Source organism: Meriones unguiculatus, chromosome 10, assembly GCF_030254825.1.
Source record: "Meriones unguiculatus strain TT.TT164.6M chromosome 10, Bangor_MerUng_6.1, whole genome shotgun sequence".
NCBI classification, from domain to species: Eukaryota; Metazoa; Chordata; class Mammalia; order Rodentia; family Muridae; genus Meriones; species Meriones unguiculatus.
Genome location: NC_083358.1, coordinates 19,495,342 through 19,514,838, shown reverse-complemented (window position 1 = coordinate 19,514,838; position 19,497 = coordinate 19,495,342). Strand labels below are relative to the sequence as shown.

At 45.1% G+C, this 19,497-nt stretch overlaps 1 long non-coding RNA gene across 1 annotated transcript in view; it reads left to right on the top strand.

Annotated features, from left to right (window-relative positions):
* Positions 1 to 19,497, top strand: part of LOC132656818 (uncharacterized) — a 225,116-nt gene that overhangs the window by 134,738 nt on the left and 70,881 nt on the right. The window lies entirely within an intron of this gene.

Here is a 19,497-nt window from a genome sequence, read left to right as displayed (position 1 = left end):
AGTTACAGCCTCATACTAAATGATAAAAGGTATTTATGAAGTGCTTATTGTATACCAGGTAATATTTTAAGCACTTTTGGGGCATCATCGTGTTTACTCCAATAACCACTTTAGAATGACAACTTCTAATACTTATATTTTTCATATGAAAAGCTGAAGCCCAGAGGTCACACATCTGGCACAAAGCCATTTAGGTGGCATGTGTGGGTCCAGAATGTAAAGCTGGGTAGTCTGACATTGCCATCTAAGCTTCTAGTCATAATACATGTGTGGCTCTTATCCTGGGTTGTTTTCCACTTGGTGCCTACTGTAAATCTGTTTCCCAAAGTACACCCAGTCTAACTCAATGGAGAGACCATATCTAAAGAGAAGGGATCACATGTTAATTGTATATTGTTGATATATATATATATATATATATATATATAAACTCTATATATACATATACACATACATATACATGAACTGGAAGTTTCTGGCTTCTTTGAAGACTCAGTTGAATCATGTGATGTTTTCCTAGAATCTGTCTTGTGAGAGGGCATTGTGATGTTGTGTTGCAAGCTGGCTTGTGAGAGAGCATGTGATCTTTTGCTGTGAGCTCTCTCATGTGAGGGCTGTGACTTTGGCCAGCCGAGAACACCCATGGGTGGACTCTGAGGAGATGAGCTATATAGAAGCCCATGGACAATGCGACGTCTCTTTTTGGATCAGTATCACTGCACTGATCTTCATGCTTCGACAGTTGACTTTGCGGAGGGAAATGTTCTAGGGAACTTCTTGGGGCGATCCAACTTAGTCTTGCAGCTTTCGCTGGCTTGTCCTGACCTTCTGAATCGTGCTGATTCATGTTGATACTTGGTGTTGGCCTTTGGACTGGACTGCTGGTATCCAGACAACAAAGAGTGGACTCACCCCAAAGAACTACTTCTAAAAAGGTCTATTACCCACTTTACCTACTAACCTTCTTTCTCCCCTACCTCTGCTCAGTGGGTGGAAAGGAGGTAGCAGCAAACATTTAGGAACCCTAGATAAAGTAGGTTTGGTGAAGAATCTAAGCCTCCATATGTATATACTTACACATATGCACACACATACACATATATACACATACACATCCCCACAACCCTCCAAAGCTGGTTGCTCAGAGTATCCCTCATATCCTACCTCCTGTGGCTCAAGAACCTGTCAGAGCTTAGCTGGATGCAGCTTGTTCTGGGTCCTTCACCAGGCTACATCCACCGAGTCAGCCGAGGCTACACACTGCCTCAGGGCACTCCTGGGGATGAACTCCCCAGTTTGTTGGCAAAATTTACCAGTTCCTTGTAAGTTCCCTGCCGCCAGCTGCTTTCTGCTCCTTACCACGGCTCCTCTCCACCATGCAGTTCACATCAGGACAGCATGCCTCATCAGACAATGATTAGATGAGGACAACAAGGCCACAGCCTTTGATGTTCTTATCGTTGGCTCTTGCCATATTGCATCCCTCAGAAGTGACACAAAACCTGGGAGCCATCTCAGAAGCTTCCTAAAACACAAATCTAAGCAAAGAAGTAAGCCTCGCTTACTGGTGAAGGGCTGGTGAAAAAGACACTTGGTGTACATGAGAGCTGGCCATGATAGAGAGCCAGTTAGAGGAGAAGACAATGACAGGCCCCAGAAAGAACCTGCCTGGACCAAGGAAAAATAAAATGCTCCCTGAAAATGAAGTGTGAGAACAGGGGGGTGTGATGAAACCCTAGACAAAGCAGGCGGGGACTTACAGAAGTATCTAGAATTTTTATCTTTAGTAGAGCAATGGGAAGTGATTGGTGAATGTGAGGCAGGAGGATCTGGGGAAGGCTAAACTTGAAGGAAGTAAAGAACCAGGGGCTGTCATAGCTGGAGAGGAGGAGAGCTGAGCGCAAGAGCAGAAATCAGAAGGAAGAATTGACTCACATAATTCACCACCCAATACAGGGCATGGCTCCAATCTAGATGGGCTAAAATGTTCTGAATGGAACCCAGCTCCCTCCACACTTTCATCTGTGGGTCTGAGGCAAATCTTCTGTCTCCAGCTACTTTAGGGAACTGAAGGACAGAGCTCCTTGTAGCATAAACGTTTCTGGGCAAAACTTTCTAGGCTGTGGACGGATAAGCTCACCTCTGCGGTTCTCTCACACACATCCTTCAGTCATTATCGGTGTTGTTCTGATCTGAATCTTCAGTTGAGTTTTCTCAGAGCTAAACAAGAGACAAAAAATGAAAAAAAAAAAAGGTATTCTGAAGGTAATGTCATGAAATACTTTTATGGAAATGGGGGAAGGAGAGAAACCAATAAAATGTGTGTGTGTGTGTGTGTGTGTGTGTGTGTGTGAGAGAGAGAGAGAGAGAGAGAGAGAGAGAGAGAGAGAATAATCCTGTCATCCATCCTTCAAAGGGATAAGGAGATCCCAGGCTATCACAGCTAGATGACTCCTCCCCACCCTATTAACTTTTGCATAAATTTCATCTCAGGCCTAGTAGATTCTCAGAGCTGGGGGCAAGAACAACAGATGTTTAAAGATAGCAATTCTGCTTAAGTAGAGCAACTCTTGAAAGAACAGGCATGGGTTCTAACGAAACCTACAATAACATTAATCATAGCTAAAATGGTTTTCGTATAATGAGTCTCTGTAATCCTCACAGAAAGGCTAGCTCAGTTCTTGACACGTGTAGGTGCTCAACAGATGTTAATTAAACTGGTTAGTGATTCTACCATGTGTCCAAGGTCATTGGACTTGTAAATGTCAGAGCCAGGACTCCTACTGGGTCATCTGGTACACAGTCCATTGGTCTTTAGCTCGTAGAACAAGGAAAGTTGTCACTGTAAGCAGGGCTTCCTGCCTGGCTGTGGAGACAAGCTGAGGAGACAGGTGGCCCTGGTGCTACCGGGGACCAACAGCAACATCACCACTTTGCTCCAGGTCAGCCCAATTAGCAGTATTTGTCTGATAAAATTATGAAGAGGGAAACCCCAGAATGACCTATGTGGCAGCAGAGGAGCCTGTAGGAAGTACAAATGAGGGTGACCCGAAGTGCATGCTGCTGTCTGAAGCAAGCCAAAGGTACCAGACTGGAAAGCATTCAATTAGGTCTTATCTTGCATTTGTTTCTAGAGACTAACGTAGCTGATCCAAATGATCGTGGAGAAAAATACCACACTGGAAAGCTCCCTGGTCAACTGAAAAGTGGTTGGTTCCCTTAGCTGTGTTTGCTGTTGGCTTTGATCTCCTCTTTTATTCTGGAGTCATTGCTATTTCAGAACCGTGTGTCTCTCTGGGATGCACTCCATGCAGAACGACAACCATGGGATAGGAAAGACTGATGGAGAAGCGGAGCAAACAGGAGCAGGAAATATGGAGATCTCGGGAAGAGTTTCCAGCTCAGCTCCTATAGCAACTAGCTGTGAGAATTGGATTAAGAGAAGGGTGCCTGATATGGTGGTGTACACCCACAGTCTCAACTCTTGGCTGCTGGAGGCAGGAGGATCAAGCGTTAAAGTTATCCTTCACTACGTAGTTCAAGATCAGCCTGGGCTACACACATGGGACTGAGGCTCAGAACAGAGAGAGAAGAGGAAGAGTAAGGGGAGAAGGAAAAGGATAGTAGAGAAAGAATGAATAGCCCTACTGTGAGTTGGGCTTTGTGCTGAGCCACATTTGTGGTTTATCACAGTTATCAGCATAATGGCCCTTAAAGTAATTGCTGTTCTTTCCACACATGATTAATTTGAGGAAAAACTTGAACGAGGCATTGCCACTCTGCCTGATTCCAAACTCCTTGCTCTTTTCTCCGTGTGTGTGTGTGTGAACACATATGGACAGATGTGTGAAGGCCAGAGGACAGCTTCAGGTACAGTTCCTCATACACAAGCCAGCTTTTTTGCTTAAGACAGGATCTCTCATTTGTCTGAAACTCGTTACTAGTAGTCTAGTGATATCTGCCTGTCTGTACCTCTCTAGCATGGCAATTAGCACGTATCACTACAAGTAACTTTTTTTATGTGGATTCAACCCAGGTCTTCATATTACCAATGTAAGCACTTTGCAGACCGAGGTATCTCCCAACCCTAACCAGAGCCTTTAAAAAAGTGTTTTCTATATAATCACACAGGGTATTGGAGGAAGCAAGCACCTCAGATCCCACCTAGCCACTCTAGAGCCCTGTTTGAGACAAGGCAAGAGAAGAACACTTGATGACCTATACGCTTTCTTTGTCCACCCAGCTGAAGGAGTGTCTCCCGGAAGAAGACTTTGGTGTGTGCAAACAAATGGGACAGGGTCCAGAGAGCTTAAAAAAAAAGAAAAGGGAATTTTAAAAGCCAGGTTTCCTTTTATTATTATTATTATTCGTGTCAGAAGTCCACTGGGAAAATCTTTATCTGCATTAAAACATACATAAGAAGAGGGAAGAAAGAAAGGCAGACAAGAGTGTTCCTACAAAGCATGTCTTTGAGCCCCGCTCGGTTCCTCTATCAAGTTCTTTCCTGTACTCTCCACAAAGATGGAATCTGGGTTCAAGGTTGAATGGAAAAGCAGCTCCTGATGGAACTCGTATCCCCGGAACACACCTCTAGGAGATTAGGCCGTCATTAAATATTTGTAGGATAACAGGAGAAGCCTAATTTAGTTTTTGTTTCTTTCTCTCCGTGGCTTAATCACAGATGAAAGAGACTAATAGCTCTACAGAGCTTTCTGGTGATCAAAGGCCAATCAATCCTCTTTGTGGAGTAATTAACTATTTGCTAAACTTGCAGAATTGATTTCCATTTAGGGCTAAGAGAGAGGGTTTTAAATGAAGACCGATTCGCCAGGCAGAGGAGGGAATCTCGGGGCTGACGCCAGGAGATAGTCAGGGTGATGGATTGGAATCTGCTAATTAGAGACTGAAAAAATACAGCCAGAACCTGACCCTATTTGGGAAGACTTTAGGGAAGGACAGCTGGGAGTGAGGGTGAACATGGATGCTGGCTTTATCTGCCAGGCAGCTGTGAACAGTGGAAGCAGAGAAAAGCCTTGACGTCCTCATTCTCATCCGATGCTCAGCTGTTACATGTGTGGTCCAGACACCCATGTAGACGCCTTCAGTGACTAAGGCGTGGAAGGGGTCACCTATGCAATGAGATCCCCTGTCACTGGGCCGTAGCCTTTAGTTCCCCTAGCTAAGCACACAGCTCATATTCTGTCCAACCACTTGGGGCTCTCACTGGAAGCCAGTCAAAAATTTGGATGCTTTTTGTTTTCGTACAGATACCCCGAAAATCTACTCAGATAGAGATATTTAGGACAGTAACAATCCCATGCCAGCTTAAAACTATTGAGTCTTGAGAACAGCTAAAAATGCCTCTGCCTAGAGTTTCCAGGCACGATTCACAATACCTAGAGTATTTGAGTGTCTGATGAACAACGAATATTTTTTTTTCAGTATCCTCAATAATCTGTTGCTTTAGTATACATATGTTCCCCAGATCATTGGGGTTTCTTTAACCTTTAGATTGAAACCAAATAGCTCTTGTACAAGTTAGATTTGGGCCTTGTGCTTTCAATATTTTGACCTCTCTGAGCCTCAGTTTCCCCCTCTTAAGAAGGACAACCACAGCAGAGGTTTTCTACTATGAACTGAAAATTAACTAGAAGCCCTTTGTATGATATAGATCTGGCAGAATTTTACTCTCCGTAAATAATATCTATCATTAGATGGAACACTATTTATTTGATAAATAAAAATACAGTGTTGTTAAACATTAACGGCTCATTTTCCTTTCCGTCATCTCCCTTTGTCCTTTTCTCCCCATTGTCCTTTCTTCCTTGCGTATTCCTCCTGCTTCCCCCACCACCAGCACCTTTATTTTTTTTTTTCTTTTCTGCAAACTGAGTCTGTGTTAACAACATCCATGTCATCTTGTAAACTGTAGCACCTTCCGTTTTCCCCTCTACCTCCGGGCAGGATGAGTGAGCAGCCTTGAGTTGTCTCAAGGCCCTAGTTCTATGGTTTTAGCTATGTCCTTTGACCTTCTGGGGCTGGGTTTCCTTGGAAGGAGTGACAGTGCCGTTACGTGTACCAATATAAGGAGGGTGCTTAGAATGGTGTGTGACCCCCTCATCTTTATAATGGGTGGGTGTCCTCCTTGGCTCCCTAGAGATAACACAATACCTGTTGAAATCAGCACACACCATTTGAACCAAGCTGAGTACTGGTCTGGCCCAAAGGAGTAAGTGAATAGGTACAGATCCTAGCTTTCATTGTCTTGAAATTGAAATTTCATTGGAGCGTCTTGCAAACCAAAATGACTTTAGCCTTCAGTAGAAAGGCCTGTGGTGGGTTTTTCAAGTTTGATTAAGATGAGAATATTTTCCTTTGTCTTCCACAATCAAGTTCTGGGCCGGGCCTGCAGCAAGTTAATGAGAACTGGATAGCATTTCATGCGAACTTAAAGCATCAATGTCCTGATGGCTGCTGCCACCATGACCTCCTGGCTGCAGGTACTAAGCATGCTCTAGACCCCCGCTCTTTCTCAAAGGTTGTGTGTAAGTCATCACTGGGAGAAACATGTAATTTCTCGGTGATGAGAGAAAAGGAAAACACCCGTCATTTTCGACTCACTGCGGTCCATCCGGAGATGCAGCATTGCGCTCGGATAGTCTGGACGGGCATTACCAGAGCTTCACCCGAGGCCTCCTACTTTGGAGGGTTGTAAGACTGTTGGATTGATGAGCTGGATGCTTAAAAGGCATATGCTGTCTGACTGAGCAGGACCCAGATCAAACTATGTGAGGAACAGTCTTCAGGGAAAATGCGCTACGCTAGGTTACCACGGCCCTTGGCAGGCCCAGCACACACAGTCACCTGGAATGGTGCTATCAGGGAACTTTGGAGATGGGAAGACGGTACCTGTGGAGGCCGTGTGAAAGGATTCCTTTTGACTCTTCGTTGTGTGTCGAATTTGCCTATCAAACAGCCAGGACTTGCTATTCCTTGGCAAAAGAGACCCGACGTTGCCACAGCACCTCGTGTGCAGAGGCTTAGATGATGCCCACTTAAGATAAAGTGGTGCAAAATCCCCGCCACTCTCTGAGCGAGTCAGGAAGGAGGGAGAAAAATGGCTGCTGAGAGAGAAGGAGGCTCCCTGGTGGTGCTTGGAGAAGGCCCCTTGGTGCGGCCACAGCTCTCCTGAGCTGGCCAGCGGCGTTTAAATGCCAGGGCTGCCGTGAACTGACTCACTGCTGGATAATTACATTAGGGACCAATACGGCCTGTTGAAAATCAATTCTGTGGGACCAGTGTGTTTGTTCGGAAAGCCACTCAGCCAATTCAGAAGTATATTAGGCAGCAGGCCCAGTGCAGTGACCTCTTCCGGATTGGGGTTGACACTTGAACGAAGGCGTTTGTCCAGTTAAAGGACAGTACTAGCAGCAGGCTCTTATCTCCCATAAATTGGATTACTCCGATCTGCTTGTTCTCTTTAAAGATAGCGACTCTTGGGCTTTCCTCCTCTCTTCCCATCTGTCTGAGATGGTTACCTAGTGATTACTGTCTAACGTGCCATCCTTATGTATTTCTGGACAGTGTCTGTCACCAGTGTGACTTCCCCTTCCTGAATGGGTGGGGAAGGTTACTGGAGCTGAACACCTCCATGTGTCAGGTCTCTGGTGGGACTGGGGAATGGGTTTAGACCCTGGTGCCCAGGCCCGTGTGTTCCCTTCAGAAACACATAGTCAGGAAGCCTGTGGCATACTCTTCAGTCACTGGTAGGTGAGTCTTGTGATATCCCATACTGCCTTTCAAACGGGTCAGTGAACTCCCTAGGGGCTGCTGCTCTTAGTTTAGAACCCCAAGCTTTCTCACTGTGCAGTCATTGTCTCTTAAGTGGAAAACGTGTCTGGCCACCAGATCCACGGACAGCAACTATCTCCAGCCCTCTGGAGCACCAAAGTCCTGCAGAGAAAGGTTAGAGGCCAGAGAAATCATCACTGAGAGCAACCCGTATAATAGAAAGCCCAGAAAAATCCTGCCTTCAACACCTCCCCTAGCGGAGTCTGCACTCCCTGGAGCCACCATGGTGGCCTTTTCCACCACTCATAGGGGTGTCACCAAGACAGAGCCAAGTCGGGGGAAATGTGTGTCCTCCTCCTAAAAGGATCCAGGGAAGACTTATGGCTGCAATTACAGGTTCTTTTAATGACACATAAAATTAACTGCTCCGCATATCCATTCACTTTGACAGCTGAGGATTTCTCTGTGGTAGAAGGAGGAGGGCCATGCACGCTGTCAGCGACTCACATGTCCGTATCCCAAACCCTGTCAACCAATTAGACTGCAAGAGCAAGCTGCACCATTTTCTAATGAAGCTATAATCAGGCTGCTCCCTCACCCAGAAAGAGCAGATAGTCTTGTCCAGAATGGAGAAGGTAATCGTCAGGGGAAAAGGCCTGAATAAATCAGAGGTGATTTCAGCGAGGCTCTCTATAGGTCCATTATAATTGGAAAGTGGCTGACGCAGACCTGGCCTCCCTCACTTGGGAGAAAGCGCTTCACTGTATCAGGAAAGCAACATGGCTTCTAAGACAAATGGCTGTGAAGGCGGCAGATGTGGGTGTCAGGACTAAGTTCCCAGGGAGGCACTGAAGTATAAGGAGAAGAGGTGGAAGAGAATGGGAGTAAACTCCAGAGAAGAGGGAGGAAGGGAAAGAGGGAGGAAGGGAAGAAGGAATAGAGGGGAGAGAGAAGAGAAAGGCCATCTTTATTGGCTGATTGGAGGGCGGCATACCCAATGCTACAGCATGTGTGTGGAGGTCAACTTGCAAGAGTCACTTCTCCCCTTCCACCGTCTGGGTCTCAGGGATTAAACTGGCCCAAGGAGGAGACAGATAAACCAGCTATCTCCCGAACTACAAAACCCGGCTGATAGCATCCTCAGGCCTTATCTCTTGAAATGATACGGCACCTTTAGTCACCAGGCTGCTAATAACACCCTCTCCCAGGAGAGTACAAAGGATTTCCCAGATTCTCTTTAACAGTGGGGACTGGCCACAGGTAATTCTCCTGCTTAGCTGGTTGCCCAGCAAGGTGTAAGAATACTCAGGGGAATCTGGAGAAGGGAGGCGATGGGTGCACACACAGCAACTGAGGATAGTCCCAGTGAGAGGTTGACAGCACAGAGACAGTGCACCCTTTTCAAGTCTGAAGATTTTCAGCTCCTTCCCTGGGACAGAACGGAAGGGTAGAGCCACTAGGGAGCCATGTATTCCCTTGAGTGATTCCCAAGGAGAAGGTTCTGGAAAAAAATAAAATGGCTGGAAGCTGTTAGGTATTCTTTTTCTTTAGATGTGTCTGTTTGGTATATATGCATATGTGTATACGTGTGTGTGTGTGTGTGTGTGTGTGTGTGTGTGTGTGTGTGTGCCATATGCATGCACATACATGTGGAGGCTAGAGGACAACCTTAGGGGTCATTTCAAGGACTATGCAGCTTGTTTTCAGAGACGGGCTCTCTCATTGGCTTGAGGTACGCCAACTAGGCTAGACAGCTGGTCAGTGAGACCCAAGGGTCCTTCTATCTGTGCCTCTCCGGCCCTGGGGATATAAGTGTGTACCCCACTCCCTGATTTTTACCTGGGTCCTAGGGTTCAAACCCAGGTTCTCCTACTTCCACAGCAAACACTTTGCCCCTGAGCTATGCTTTTCCTGACCTCCAAATCTATATTTTCATATTCCCCAAAGACAGGTTGAGCCATGAAAGGTCTTGTGGATCTCAACATGGGGTTAAAAAACCCTTCCCACTATTAGAGTAGACCCTTTTAAAAAGCATATTCCCACTGTATTTTAATGAAGTAATTGATTTTCCATTGATACTAAAATGCCACAAGATGGTCCCCTATATAAAAGCTTTGCATCAGCAGAATGCACATCCCCTGGACCTTCAGAGACTGAATGTACAGGGCTTTGGCCATGCTTCCTCATCCTCCTGCATGAGAGCCAGTCATCCCCAAGGGAATTTTCCCATCTTTAACTGGGAATTCAGGGTCCACAAGAGCTTTCTAAATGAACACCAAGGGTTCAGTATGAGCATCGCTTGTGTCAATTTGGCGTGTGTGGCTAATTGCTGTGTGCAGAAGCCAACATCTGTGAAGATCAGTCCATCCTCTGAACCCCAGACTGTCAAAGTCAACGACAAAGCTCCCCGGGTGAAGCACATCAGTAGAGCACCCGTAGGAACATCAAACACAGCTTCAAGTGGAAAGTGGCTGAGAGCAAAACTTTCAAGATGAATGAGAAGGCTAAATTGAATACATTCTTTTAGGGTCTAAAGAGGATGGGGCTGGGAGGGGGCAGATGACGTACTCGAAAGTTAAAGAATCCTTGGCAGAGAAGCCATTAACGACCCATTTGCAATGGCACAGAGGCTGGGCTGTACCCCACCAGGTTCCTGACCAACCAACGCCAACAACACTTAGGATAGCTGAGTGTTTGCCATGTAATTACACAATGTATGCCTTAATGGCAACCATAGCTTTAGCAGATTGGGGCTGTTTGCCTTTAAACCATCTGCCTACCCAAGTTCAAGAAGATTAGTAAACAGAAAGAGGGGGTCTTGTATACAATGAGAAGGAAACAGACCATGCTGGGCCTAGAGAGTGGGTTGAGAACAGCCTTTTTTTTTTTTTTTTTCCTCTGCCTTCATCAGCCAACTGATGGAGTCAAGTTGAACACTGGCCGAAAAGCAAGTCTAACGTTCTGTCAGCTTTTAAAGAACATGCCAATTATAAAACTTTCACTCAGGTATGCCAAACATCAGCTTAGAACCCAGCGGGAGTCAAAGTTTCTGTTTAGCATACAAAAGTGTATGAAGGTTTTGGTAAAACAAGTTATTTTTAATTATGCATGTGTGTGTTGGTGGGGTGTTTGGGTATGAGCAGTTGCCTGGAGAGGACAGAAGAGGGTGTCACAGCCCTAGAAGCTAGAGTTACAGGAGGTTGTGAGCTGCCTGATATGGATTCTGGGAATTAAACGTGGATCCTCTGCAAGGTATATGCCCTTGTAACCACTGAGCCATCTCTCCAGCCCTAGGCTTATGAGCTTTAGAGTTTGTTTGTTTGTTTTTTAATTTTTCATCAATTACACTTTATTCATTCTGCATCCCCCCATAAGCCCCTCCCTCCTCCCCTCCCAATCCCACCCTCCCTCCTCCCTCTGCTTGCATGCCACTCCCCAAGTCCACTAATAGGGGAGGTTCTCCTCTGCTTTCTGATCTTAGTCTGTCAGTTCACATCAAAAGTGGCTGCATTGTCCTCTACTATGGCCTGGTAAGGCTGCTCCCCCCCAGAGGGAGGTGATCAAAGAGCAGGCCAATCAGATTATGTCAGAGGCAGTCCTTCTTCACATTACTATGTAACCCAATTGGACTCTGAACTGCCCTGGGCTACATTTGTGCAGGGGTTCTGGGTTATCTCCATGAATAGTCCTTGGTTGGAGTATGAGTCTCTTGGAAGTTCCCTGTGTTCAAATTTTCTTGTTCTGTTGCTCTCCTTGTGGAGACCCTGTCCTCTCCAGCTCTTACTATTTCCCAGTTCTTACCTAAAATTCCGTTCACCTGCCCAACAGTTGCCCATCTGGCTCAGCATCTGCTTTGATAGTCTGAAGGGCAGAGGCTTTCAGAGGCCCTCTGTGGTAGGTTCCTAGGTTGTTTCCTGTTTTCTTCTTCTTCTGATGTCCATCCTCTTTGCCTTTCCGGATGGGGATTGGACATTTTAGTTAGGGTCCTCTCTCTTGCTTAGTTTCTTTAGATGCACAGGTTTTAGTGGGTTTGTCCTACAACCACTCTGGAAATCAATCTAGCGCTTTCTCAGACAACTAGGAATAGCGCTTCCTCAAGATCCAGCCATACCACTACTGGGCATATATCCAAAAGAGGCTCAAGTACACAAAAAGGACATTTGCTCAACCATGTTTGTAGCAGCTTTATTTGTAATAGCCAGAAGCTGGAAACAACCCAGATGCCCCTCAACTGAAGAATGGATGCAGAAATTGTGGTACATCTACACAATGGAATATTACTCAGCAATGAAAAATAAGGAAATCATGAAATTTGCAGGTAAATGGTGGGATCTGGAAAGGATCATCCTGAGTGAGTTATCCCAGAAGCAAAAAGACATACATGGTATATACTCACTCATATAGACATACAACATAGGACAAACCCACTAAAACCTGTGCATCTAAAGAGCTTTAGAGTTTTCAGGACTCTAATCTACAAAGTATAACTTAATCCTTTTGGAACAATCCGCAGCATGAAACCGTGGTGGTAAATATGATGACTGTGGAGGCAGCCATGGCCACCTGCCTCCACCATTCATCCCAGGTAAATATGTCTGCAAAACAGATGAAATTAACTACTGCAACAGATAAACAGGGACCATCATGGCCGCACCAAATGTGTAACCATGCCAGTCATGCTTCAACACAAGTGACAGCTCCTAGGTGAGACTCAGCTGCCTGCCAGTGCCAATGGCCTTCTTTCCCTCTCAGCCCTCATGTACCTGGTAACTAGTGAAAACAGTGAGGAGTTGCACATGGGGCACCCAGTAGGGTAAGGAGGTTACGAGGGAGCAACAGGCTGAACCCCAACACTACCAGGTGAAATCAATATCTATTGAGTGACTATAGCAGAGTTTCGGGTGCCATTTTGGATTGGGTGAATGCACAGCTCTGGGTAATCCAGGCCTGGGGAGGAGAAAAGAGTAAAGTCAAGAAGGGACACTGGATTTGGGGGCCTGAGTTTGTTCCAGGTGAAAGGGACCACTACAGCATTGAAGTCCGTTGTCGTGGGAAGTAGAATCAAATGGGAAAAGTTTGCTTGGCATGACATGAATGGGCTACCTAAGCAATGATTAGGTTACATTTTCCTCATCAGTGTGGCAATAACAACTGATGAAAGCAACTTGGGGAATGAAGGGTTTGTCCTGGCTTGCTGTGTAAAGGGATATAATGCTTTACAGCAAAGGACTGTGCCAACAGGAGCTTGACGTATCTGGGCACACCATAGCAACTGCCAGGAAAAGAGAGATGAATGCATGAATTCTGGTTCTCAACTCGCTTTCTCTTTTTTTTTTTTTTAACTCAGAAACCCTGGCCCACAGAATGGTGTTTTCTATGTTCAAGATGGGTCTTCCTCTTCAGTTAAACCATTCTGCAACCACCCTCATAGGCACACCCAGAGCTTTGTTTCCATGGTGATCCTAAATCCAGTCAAGCAGACAATAACCATAACCAAAACCAGTACCCCATAACCAGTAAAAGCTACATTTGAGTCATTTGAAGAAGCGAGCATTTATTTGGGGTGTCTCCTCTCTTTGGATCTTGTTATCATTGAGACCCAGAGTTGAGTCCAGGTCCAGCAGTTATAGAATCATGCTGTCTTTTCATCTCTCTGAGCTTCAGCTTCCTTCAAAGCCTTGTAAACTGGAAGTGGCCTTCCCTCCTTATGGGCTGGCCAGAAAGAGTCCTCCATGACCCCGAAGTCAAATAATAATTATGTGACTTGAATGGCAGATTCTGGCTCAGGAGAGCAGAAGCTTCTATTTTTTCTCTGCCATTCTCAGGCCACGGTCTCTTTGGCTAGTGTTGTGACTCCCCATCTTTGGAGGCTAAAATACATGAGGATGAAGGGTGACAGGTTCCACAGCCATTGTATCAGGCACTCATCTTGCTATTAAGTGTAACAGGACCGCAGGTAGGGGGCTGACCCTCCTCTTCCCAGATGCTCAAGTGAAGGAGGCTTGTGTTCATAAGAGTGAGCAGAAGTTGAAAGGTTTGTGAGACTGTCAAACAACAGATGTCCCCTAGGAGGGAAAAGTTTCCCTGGAAACTGGAAAAGTTCAACATAGAGTGACTTCTTTGTTTGCTTTCAGTTTGGGTTTTGGTTCTGGTTTTTTGAGACAGGATTTCTCTATGTAGCCTTGGATGTCCTGGTCTCACTCTGTAGACCAGGATAGCCTCAAACTCACAGAGATACATCTGCTTCCGCTGCCCTGAGTGCTGGGATTACAGGGGTGTAAAACCTGGCCTAGTGAGGTTGACTTCTAAATTCATCACAACCAATCAAAGGCATCTGAATGTGATTCTGTGGAGTGTATATGGAACCCCTCAGCTCTCCCAGTCCAAATAGCGACTGACCTGGAGTACAAGAATTCTGAAATTCAGGACAAGCAGGATCCCAGATCAAAGACAACCTCTTTGGACTTCCTGGGAGCCATCCTCAAGAAAAAAGTTTGAGTCTGGAAGGGACTCAGTATAGAAGCTCAGTGTCTCCAGGGCTGTTGCATAGCTCAAAGCCAGTATGTTCCAAACCCAAGCTACTGCTAGAGCTGTGACCTGAAGGGCCTGAGGGATGAGCAACCACAGATTCCTATTACACTCGAAAATAGCTAGTCCTAAACATACGATACTCTGTACAGAGAGGGCTGCACCTGAGTATATGGGTACAGGTACGTATGTTTGCAGGTGAACGTGGAAGCCAGAGGCCAACCTTAGCTGTTATCTTCAGGAGCTGTTTTTGTTTGTTTGTTTTGAAACGGGGTCTTTCAATTGGCCTGGAACTCATCCATCTTTCAGGCGGCTGGCTGTCCAAAGGGCCCTGTACTTGCTGGGTTTGTGTGTCAACTTGACACAAGCTAGCGTCATCAGAGAGGAAGGAACCTCAGGTGAGAAAATGCCTTCATGAGATCCAGCTGTGAGGTGTTTTCTCAATTTGTGATCAGTGGAAAAGGACACAGCCCATGGTGGGTGGTGCCATCCCTGGGCTGATGGTCCTGGGTTCTATAAGAAAGCAGGCTGAGAAAGCCAAGGGAAGCAAGCCAGTAAGCAGCACCCTTCCACGGCCTCTGTATCAGATCCTGCACCCAGGTTCTAGCCCTGCTTGAATTCCTGTCCTGGCTTCCTCTGATGATAGACTAAGCTGAATAAACCCCTTTTCTTCCCAGCTTGCTTTTTTGGTCATGGTGTTCCCACAGCAACAGAAACTCTAAGTAAGACAAGCCCATGTTTCTATTTGTTTCTATCCCCCCAGCCCTTGATTCCAAGCTCATACTGCCATGCCTAACATTTTAACATGGTCTCTGGAGATCAAAATCACATCCTAATACTTGCATGTCAATCTCCTTACCATCTGGAGTATTGTTTCAGCCCCTTAAAAAGATACCAGTTAGAAGCTTTATTCCAGGGTTGTTGTTTTGTTGTTGTTGTTTGTTTTAATGCTATTGATTCCAAACAGGGATTTTTGCAAAGTGCTCATATTCATATTCTTTAAGCTAGGGGTGGGAGTTGGATATGGGGATTGTTGGACCAGGGTGTGGAATAAAGAGCCAATAGCTGAAGCCATCTCTGTAGCCCCTCTCCTGTATGCGAAGACCAGGTTGCATTTTGCTTTGTCATTCACGTTTCCTCCTTTCTCCTACCTTTGTGCTCACATTTTCTCTCTCCAAATATGATTCACAAACATACAGAGAATAACTTGCTTCAGCCATTTCATTGTGACTACCCCTGAACCTCATGATTCCTAAGTACCACCTAAGAAGAATGTTGTCTTGCCTAATGACTGTACACATAGCAAAATCAGAAAGTTCAATAGTACACTTCACCATTAATCCAAGTCTGAAGTGAAAAACTTTATCCATTCTCTTTGTAACATACATCATCCAGAAACACCCATGCTTGTCATCATGTCTCCACAGTTTCTTTTAAACCAGCACAATCCTTCATTCTTTATCCTCTCAGTTCTTTCTGTTTCCGTTACTTTGACATTTTTGTGGAAGGATCCAGTGTGGGTTTGTCTGGCCAACTCATGGCTAGATCCACATGATGATTTGGGGGCAGAAATGCCCCAGAAGTGATCACCTGTCTCCTCATATAAAGGTGAGAGGTTTTAGTGATGTAATTCAACTGGCTGAGATGGCATGTGTCACCTTGCTCCACAGGAAAGTTACTGCTTCGCCTTTTGTAACAAATAGGGAATTGTAAGGAGAAGCTTTGTGACTAGGTAAAAGCATTTTATTGTTCAGCCAACTTGTGACCCACAAGTATTTGCATCCTTGGTCAATCATTACTGCGATGCTTACCAAATGATCCCACCGACCATGTGTATTAAGTCAAGTCCACTGCAAGGAGGGCTCTCCCTTCTCACCGAGAGATGCATTGGCTCACTCTTTTATTTCAGCATGGATGCATGGGTTCTTACAGATTACTCATTGGGTTGTGACACATTACCACCCTTGTTTATTTTGACACTCAGATTGTCCCAGAGTTTGACACCAGGAGCCCCTTCTAGCCTTTTCACATGCCCTCTTTACTTTATTAAGTAAGTACTTGCTTAATGAATAAAGGCTCATTTTGTACTCACCTGCCTCTGAATCAGGCATCACTCCAAGAAGCCCTGGATCTGAAGAATGGAGTTGTATGGCCACAGTCTGGGCATCAGAGCTACTGGATATCATTGTTTTATTTTTTTTTTGTTTAGTTTTTAAGAATTTCATATATAAATGCAGTAGTTATATCATATTCTTCTCCTCCTCCTTCTCCTCCCTCCACTTCCTTCCCTCCCCCTCCTTCTCAAATTCCTTATTCTTATTCTTTGATTGTATTTGTTACACTTAACACACCATATTTATAAATATAATCTGTGGGGTCATTTAGTCTCATTCATATGTATTTAGAGCTGACCTTTTAGGATTGGCTAACCTATCAGTGGTCCAGTCCCTGGAGAAGATTGTCCTTGCCTCAGTAAGCATCAACTTCCTGAAGTTCCTCTTCTAGGAATGAAGGCCCATGAGAACCCCCACCCCATGTCAGCATGTGTACTGGCAGTGTCACTTCTTCAGTCTTGCTTAGGTAAACACATTGGTGAGGTCCTTGGGTGCAGCTTCCCTGTCCTATCTGGAAGACATAATCTCACAGCAGCATCCTTGGTCCTCTGGCTCTTGTCACCTTTTCTCCCTCTCTTCCATGAGCCTTAGGTGTGAGAGTTAGTTGTGCTGTAGACATAGCAATGGATGATAGGCTCCCATGGTCAGTTGTTCTTAACATTTTGATTTTTTTTGCTTTCTTTTTAATTTAAATTTATTTTTATAATTGATTCACTTTACATCCTGATTGTAAGCCCCTGCCTTGTCTCCTCCCCGTTCCACCCTCCCTCCTTCTTCCCCCCACTCTTCTTTTCCCAGTCCTCAGAAAGGGGGAGCCCTCCTCTCCTACCATCTGACCCCAGCCTATCAAGTTTCATTTAGACTGTCTACATCCTCTTCCTCTGTGGCCTGGCAAGGCCCCCAACTAGGGGGAAGTGATCGAAGAGCAGCCAACAGAGTCCATGTCAGAGACAAACCCTGATCCCCTTACTATGGAACCCATATGGAGACTGAGCTACCTATTGGCTACATCTTAGCAGGGGCTTTAGGTCCTCTTCATGCATGGTCCTTGGTTGGTGCATCATTCCCTGCAGGCCTCCCTGGGCCCAGATTTGTTGGCTTTGTTGGTCTTCTTATGGAGCTCCTGTCCCCTCTGGGCCCTTCTATTCCCCAACTCTTTCCTATGATTCCCTACTCCTGCCCCAAGTTTGGCTGTGAGTTTCAGCATCTGTTTCAATCTTGACCCTGCTGGATGGAGTCTTTCAAAGGACATTTATGATAGGTTCCTGTCCTGTTCCCTCCTTTCAACCCTCTTGGTATCTATTCTATTTGCCCTTCCGAATGAGAATTAAGCATCCTCCCTAAGGTCCTTCTTGTTATTTAGCTACTTTTTAATTTATTTTTTATTTATTATAATTTATTCACTTTGTATTCCATCTGTAGCCCCTTCCTCATCCCCTCCCAATCCCGCCTTCCCTCCCTCTTCTCCTCCCATGACCCTTCTCCAGTCCTCTGATTGGGAAGGTCCTCCTTCCCTTCCATCTGACCCTAGCCTATCATGTCTCATCAGGACTAGCTGCATTGTCTTCCTCTGTGGCCTGGTAAGGCTGCCCCTGCCCCTCTCAGGGGGAGGTGATCAAAGAGCCAGCCACTGAGTTCATGTCAGAGACAGCTCCTGTTCCGCTTACTAGGGAACCTGCTTGGAGACTGAGCTTCTTTATCCCTGTGAATTGTAGTATGGTTAACTTGTATTGTATACACTTTGACTTTCTTTAATGGTCTCCACACTGCTGATGAGGGTCAATATAAGGATATATATTAAGGATATAATTAGAGACTTTCATGCTTCAATGAAGTCCAACAAAGTGGCAAATGCCATTATTTTTAAGCTTCTCTCAATGGACATCGGAGGAGAGATGATAGAGAGGGAGAGATGAAGATGACTAAATAGGTGATTGATATTGATTGATTGGTTGATTTAGATAGAAATATGTTTAAACCATATTGACACTTTCGTTCCAGTTCTATAGTATGTTAGCCTCCCTATTTCGCATATATGACAACACTCCCCCGCTATAAGACACTCAGCCCCCATTTTTTTTATGATATATTTTTATTTATTCATTGGCTGGAGTCTGGAAAGCAGAAGGCTGCTTTCAGATCGTCCATGTACACCCTGAAGGAGCCAAAACTGCTGACTGGGATTCTGTATGTTCTTTACAAGCCTTTTGAGCTCTGGACTAAAGGGGTGTAGGCAGAGCGCCATGTCCAGTGGTTGTTGGGTACTGGGACTGTCTCTCAGTAGTAGAGGACTGGTGTGATGTACGGAAGCCCTGGGTAGACCCCTTCCCATCACAGTGTTCTTATCTCATTCCATTCGAATCCACGCTGATTTGTGCTTCTCTTAGAGGTTTTTCTTCGTCTCTGTGGGCTTCCTTAGTATATAAATTACCATCATTATGAAAGTAAAAATTAAATGAAAAGACACCATCACCCCACTCACCTCTTGTGGGCAACGGGTTCATCCATTTCTGGTTTCCTTCCCGTAGTTTGTTTTTGCTGAGACATGTAGATCTAGGTGTCCATTGTTTCCTTTACTTTCTTATGTTAGAGAACACATGACTTTACATACAGCGCTTCTTAGACATCTCCCTTCACATCAATTCATTAGGCTTCCCCTCATCCCGGGTTAAACAGTCAGTGTGCTACATGGAAGAACCACATTTATTCTATCTTCTTCCTTTTCTATAGTGTTTTAATATCTTGTTCTTATGAACGTCTTCATATAGAATCACGTGTATATATGCTCTTGTGTATATATGGACATGCATCTTCGGGATGAATTACCTTCATAAATTCCTAGAAGGGCAGTCATTGAGTCATTGAGTCACTTGCATTTCTTCTAACAAGGTGTGGTGTTAACTTTGGCCTTGTCAACCAAATGCATCAAATTTTTTAAATATAGCAAGTCTGAGAGGTAAAGAATGATGCTTCAGTGCAGATTTTTAAAACCCACTGAATTTTGATACAATTCACTAATCTGAAATATGCAGCTCAATGGATTTTAATGTATGCCGGCAGTACA